The sequence below is a fragment of the Jaculus jaculus genome, chromosome 19 (assembly GCF_020740685.1).
Source record: "Jaculus jaculus isolate mJacJac1 chromosome 19, mJacJac1.mat.Y.cur, whole genome shotgun sequence".
Taxonomy (NCBI): Eukaryota; Metazoa; Chordata; class Mammalia; order Rodentia; family Dipodidae; genus Jaculus; species Jaculus jaculus.
The window spans coordinates 20,580,623-20,587,341 of NC_059120.1; the positions used below are offsets into that span (position 1 = coordinate 20,580,623).

The following is a 6,719-nucleotide window of genomic DNA, read 5'->3' on the forward strand; positions in this document are numbered from 1 at the left end:
AACCCTGGTTGTTCCTTCATTAGTGGAAGTGTTGTTTATATACTTCATTCAGGTCTACCGTCCTCTTGAATTGCACGATACTAGAAACAGAAATGACTTAAAATGCATAGGTAGCAACTATTTATTTCACTACTTCCCTTGTGAACTTCACTTGGTGTCCTGCTTTTGAACTTAAAGTTTAAAAATAATGGCCAGTTTTAATGAAGCATTATTCAGACAGAAATTAATGTATAAATGTTAGTATCACTGCCCTATACAATCGAGTCAACCCTTCTACTAATCCCACTACTCTTTGGATGTCTGCATTTATCTTAAGTGAGGATTTTCACTTAGTACTAAATAAAGCCACCAAGAAAAGACCATAATTCTGACATTATGTCTTCAGTGATTCAATAAAATAACAAATTAGGCCTAACACAGCCTGGCAGCACTTAGGGTTTTTTTTTTTTTGGTTTGGGTTTGGGTTTTTTGAGGTAAGGTCTCACTGTAGCCCAGGTTGACCTGGAATTCACTATGGAGTCTCAGGGTGGCCTCGAACTCATAGCAATCCTCCTACCTCTGCCTCCCGAGTGTTAGAATTAAAGGCATGTGCCACCACGCCTGGCTTACTTAGGTTCTTAATAAATTCTTGATTGAATAAAAAATAGTGTCAAAAAATGTAGCAGGGTGTGGCAGCACATATCTTTAATCCCATCACTTGGGAGGCAGAAGTAGGAGGATTGCCATCAGTTCGAGGTCACCCTGAGACTCCATAGTAAATTCCAGGTCAGCCTAGGCCAACCCTATCTCAGAAACAAACATGAGATTGTGAAGTGTGCAGAATGGAGTTTGGCATTTGAACTCCAAAAAATGAATCAGAAATTGAATAGTAGAAATTTTCTCAAAACTCCTGACCATGAGGGCTGATCATTAGGTTTAAATTTAGTGGTTTCGGCACTTACAGTGCAGCTGTTGTAAAATTTTAAAACTATCAAGGAATTTTGAATCAAATTAATGATTTAACTGTAGTACTTTTAAGAACCCACCACAGGCAGAACTCAGTGCACCCACTGTGGGTTTCTATAGAGAGATGAACACTAATTTTTCAGATTTGTTTGGGGAGTAGAGGACTTTAGTATTTGTAACAAGCTTAAGCTAAAAATTAGATTTCATTAAGGTGAATGAAATAATAGCAATTGTGAAATTTTGTAATATGTTTGCGTGAATGCAGTTAATTTTAACGTACAGAGAAATTGAAAAGGTTGTTAAAATAGGAGTTGCTACATTTGGAACAATAAACAGGTCCAAAAGTTAAAAAAACAAAAAACAAAAAAAAGCATCAAGGAATTTACAAACATTATTTGCAATTGGATCCGAAAGGTGCTAAGAACATTTCTATGATTAATGGCACAGTTGCACTATCCACACACTATTAGGAGATAGGTTGCCAATATTCAAAATACTAAACCCCTGTGTGCAACCTGGAATTTGGGAAGTGGCTGCACAGGGATCAAGGAATTCAAGATCCTCCTGAACTACATAGACCAGCTTGGGCGTTGTGTAAAATATATATATACACGCATATACCTCAAAACAAAAGTGCAGGAGATCCTTTGAGGCTTTGACTCCCAAAGCCACAGCTTTCTGCGCGATGGCCTTCGTTGTCGCTGCCGTCGCTCAAAGCCTCGTGGGCAGGCCTCACACTCACGCCTCTCTAGTGGTTTACGGCTCCGGCGAGGTCACATGACGGGCCCTGACCAATCAGCGCGCGGCTCCCCGGCCAGCGACTATAAAAGGGCCCTTCTCGGCCGGCCCGTCAGCAGTCATTAGGGAGCCGGCGGTCTCTGGCGTGGGGACGACGGATAGTGTGTCTGCTCTGCCTGCACTGCTTCATCTGGTGCAAGCCGACGGGGGTGACCCAGCTAAGGTCTTCTGAATGAGGTAGGACAGCTTCGAGGGCGGGCCTGGGCCTGGGCTCGCCTCCAAGCCTCTCCCCGGGTGGGAACAGCAGTTTTACTCTCCCCTCCCCGCGCCATGGCACAGGGCCGTAGGCCTAGACACGGCTTTCCTTAGGGCTTCGCCAACTTCATGCTCGTGACTCCCCCGTGGACTGTTCCCCTCCCCGCTTTTGTTCCTTCTTATGCCTAGTTTTTCTGTGAAGGAGGGGTGTCAAGAGGGAGGTTGAGATGGGAGGCTCCAGGGGCAACGGCCTTCTGTCCATCTTGAAAAAGATGCCATCATTCTTTCTTCCGTGTTGGGTTGATCGAGTGAGTCCAATGCAACCTCTGCGGGGTGGGTGGGGGGCAGGGGGAGGGGGCGGGGAAATGCAGCTTTAACTTGAGCTGAAGTCGCTGTTGTTTTTATTCGGGGTTGCAGACATTTGGGATGGGGAGACCCTGGCCCTGGAGTTGATCCAATCATTTTGTTATTGGAATATGCTAAAACCTTCTGCTGGCTCTGCCTGACCCCAGGGTGTTGGTTGAACTATGTTAACAGAAGAAGGTACAAGTATGTATGTGCAGGTTACTTAGGGCCAGTGTGGCCAGAAAAGCATCTTAACGGAAGAAGTGCCCCAACTAGATCTTGAGGAACAAATACAAGTTAGGCTAAAGAGTGATAAGGGAAGCGTCTCATAGAGAAATGTTTCAAAGGCATTCCTTTGTGTCCAGGGTAGGATAGGGACAATCCTTTAACTGTATATTTGGCACAAGTATCACCCTATGGCACAGGCTGGTCTCTGTTTCAGCCTCCCAAGTGCAGTCATCATTGGTGCTTACCACCATGACTGGTAAGAATTGCAATTTTTTGAGTGTCAGAGTATAACATTGGGTCAATGATGTAGCAAGAGATGAGTCCTGTGAGGTGGGCAGGGGCTTTTCTTTTCTTTTTTTTTTTCAAAGTAGTATCTCAATCTAGCTCAGGCTGACCTGGATTTCACTGTGTAGCCTCAGGGTGGCCTCGAACTCCTGGTGATCCTCCTACCTCTGCCTCCTGAGTGCTGGGATTAAAGGCATGTGCCACCATGCCTAGCTTCTCACAAGGGGCATTTTATAAAGTAATTTATGTACCCTGAAAGATGGTGTGTTGGAGTTTGGTCTTAGCAAGTTGTTGGACAAAAACCATGACAGATTGGGTGTGGTGCCAAGCTTTAATTCCAGCACTTGGGAGGCTGAGGTAGCAGGATCACTGTGAGATCCAGGTCAGCCTGTGAGACCCTACCTCCAATAGATAAATAAACAAATAAAAACAAAATAATCTAGAACATTGACATTGCATAGTTTGGGTGGAAAGTGACCAGTGATCAAACAAAAGCTGTGGGTTTAGAGAATGGAGAGAGACTAGAAGCATAGTAAACACCCAGAATATGTAGATTTGTATTTAGCAGCCATATTTATATGAAGGTATTTGATACCTTGGAGTGGCTGAGTTTAGGTGGAGTTTAAAAGGAAAGTTGGCAGGTAATCCTATCACTGGGCAGTTAAGGAAAAAGAGCAACCCCTACACCTTTACACAGCAAGTTTGAGGATAACTTGGGTTGTTTGAGACCCATCTCAATGCAATAAAAAAAAATGAAGGCAGGCCGGGCATGGTGGCGCACGCCTTTAATCCCAGCACTTGGGAGGCAGAGGTAGGAGGATCGCTGTGAGTTCGAGGCCACCCTAAGACTCCATAGTGAATTCCAGGTCAGCCTGGGCTAGAGTGAAACCCTACCTCGAAAAATCAAAAAAAAAAAAAAAAAAGGAGAAGAAGGAAGAATCATGGGCAACATTAGTGGATTAATAATAGATGAAATTATAAAGAGGATAACTTAATTTGGAAGCACATCCTGACCATCATGTTTATTTCCTAGCATTCTGTTCTTACCCCCACACTAACATTTACTGTATTGGTCAAAATAACAATAGATGAAATTATAAAGAGGATAACTTAATTTGGAAGCACATCCTGACCTTCATGTTTGTTTCCTAGCACTCTGTTCTTACCCCCACACTAACCTTTACTGTATTGGTCAAATTATAATTGCCCATTTAAAAGTCTCTGAAAAGAGTCTGTATTTCCAGTTCCTAGCCTAGAGCTTGGCACCATTGTTGGCGCTTTATAAATATTTGATAAATAAGCAAATAGAATTTGGAGAACAGTATCCTGGAAACCTGAGGAGAATTTTAAGGGAGTCACAGTAACAGTCTAGTGACACATGTTACTGAGAAGCCAAGGACAAGATAAGGTTCAGAAAGAATCCACTGGACTTAACAAATCAATATGGCAAGTTCTAACCTAGTGTTAACCATGTTTTAGAGGAATGAGGAGGAAAAACCAGGGGGAAGTAGGCAGTAAGGGCAATGTAGTAATTTTTTGTTCATTTTGGGAGTGTGCTGGTATGAGGTATGTAAGTAGAGATTGAGGCTACAAGGAGTAATGGAGTAAGGGAAGAATTCATTGTCAGACTCAAACAGGAACATTTAGGGTATTTCAAATCCTGGGTTTGAAGAGGCATTAATGACATCGTGTAAGATCCAGTTATTGTGTCCTGCAGGAAAGAATTTTTATTTATTTTTGGTTTTCGTTTTTCATAGTAGGGTCTCACTCAAGCCCAGGCTGACTTGGGATTCACTGTGTAGTCTCAGACTGACCTCAAACCCAGGGTGATCCATCTACCTCGGCCTCCTGAGCACTGGGATCAAAGTCTGGGGTCATCACAAAAAATACTTTCTAAATTGGAAAATGCTTAATCTTATATTACTGAATAGGGATAACCAAACCTCCAGTCCAGTAAACCCTGAGGAGGCAATCACATTCATTTTTGCCATGCTCAATCCACCTGCAGCCCTCCGTCACAGAGTACTTTGTAAAGTTTATTACAATTGTCAAACATACAGAAACCAGATCAAATCGTACCGTGATTAGATATGCTGAACACCCAGTTCTGTATCTTGGCCATTTGAGGTGCCCTCTTTGGGAAAATAAATCTTTTCAGGTTTTGTGACCATTTATTAATTTTTTTACTATTGTTGTGTACATTCCTTATGCATTTTGGGTGTGAGCCCTTTTAAGTGTATAAGGACTTGCAGATATTTTTCTCACATTTGATGGAGCACCCTTTCATCCTTTTTTATTTTTTAATTTTTTTGTTTATTCTTATTTATTTATTTGAGAGCGACAGAGAGAAGAGAGAAATAGAGCATGGGTACACCAGGGTTCCAGCAACTGCAAACAAACTCCAGACGCGAGCACCCCTTGTGCATCTGCCTAATGTGGGTCCTGGGGAATGGAGCCTCCAACCAAGGTCCTTAGGCTTCACAGCACTTAACCGCTAAGCCATCTCTCCAGCCCCAACTTTTCATTCTTGTTCCTTGTTTCCTGGCTCTACAGAGTTGTTTTATTTCTCCATATAGTCCCACTTACTTACTTTTGCTTATGGTGTCTGCTTTTGGTGTCATACACCCCCCCACAAAAAAAAAATCATTGCAAAGATCAGTGTCACAGAGCTTTTTCCCCTGTGTTTTCTTATTTTAGTTCCTACATGTCAGCCATTAATCTGGTTTGAGTTAATTTTCATATTTGGTGTAAGACGGGGTTCTCACTCTTGCATTTGTACTTCTAGTGTTCCTAGCATCATTTACACATTAGCTGAGTTTATACACGTGGGTTTATTTCTGGGCTCTATTCTATTCTATTGGTCCATGCATCTGTTTTTATTTTAGTTTGTTTTGATTTTCTGATTTCATGTCAGAAGGGTAATGTGCCAGCATTGTAACAAGGTTTGTAGGAGACACATTTCACCCAATAGTGTGACTCATCATCATACGAATGAACTGGAAAGGGATCTAATTTATTTGAGAATAGGTCTTATACTCAGACCGGCTTCCAACCCATTATGTTATTGAAGGTGATCTTGAGCTCATCTTCCTGGGATTACAAGGCATGTTCTTCCAGGTTCCCTCCTTACATATATACACACACACACATATATACATGCACACATATATATGCTTCGTTTAAAGGAAGCCAGGTCTGGTGGCGCATGTTTGGCATCTCAGCATGAGGAAGTGAAGGATCAGACAATCAAGGCCATTTTCAACTACATGGTAAACTCAAGGGTAGCATGGGATACCCAAAACACTCTCAACAAAAAATTTTAGAGGCGGGGGGATAACTCAGTGATAGAGTGGTTGCCTAGTATGTGTAGGAGACCTTAAATTTAAGCCTTAGCACTGAAAAAAAAGAATAAAACAAAATCCTTAGCAATAAAAATCAATGAGGTAAAGATTATATGCTATAATCTAGAAAATACTAATGAAAGAAATTAAGAAAAGACAAATAAAAAGGTATACCCTCCCATGTTCACAGACTACACAAATTAATATTGCTAGAATGTTTACATTACACAAGTGATCTACAGATTCAATGCAATCCATATGAAAATTTCAATGTCACTTTGTAAAAATAGAAAAATAGAAAACAAAAATCTTAAGAGCCTAGCATCCCAGCACTCAGGAGGCAGAGGTAGAAGGATCACCAAGAGTTTGAGGCCACCCTGAGACTACATAGTGAATGCCAGGTCAGCCTGGGCTACAGTGAGACCCTACCTCAAAACCAAAGAAAGGAAAAAGAAAAAGAAAAAATATTAAAATCCATACAAATCACAAAAGATCCATAACAGCATTACACCCCTTCTGATTTCAAACAATATTATAAGGCTATATTAATCAAAATAGCTTGGTGCTGGCATGAAAACACAT

At 41.6% G+C, this 6,719-nt stretch overlaps 1 non-coding gene across 1 annotated transcript; it reads right to left on the reverse strand.

Annotated features, from left to right (window-relative positions):
• Positions 1 to 5,704: 5,704 nt before the first annotated feature.
• On the reverse strand, positions 5,705 to 5,804 carry LOC123456171. Its single transcript, XR_006634385.1, has one exon. It is a non-coding gene; the product is annotated as a small nucleolar RNA U13 (small nucleolar RNA).
• Positions 5,805 to 6,719: the final 915 nt, after the last annotated feature.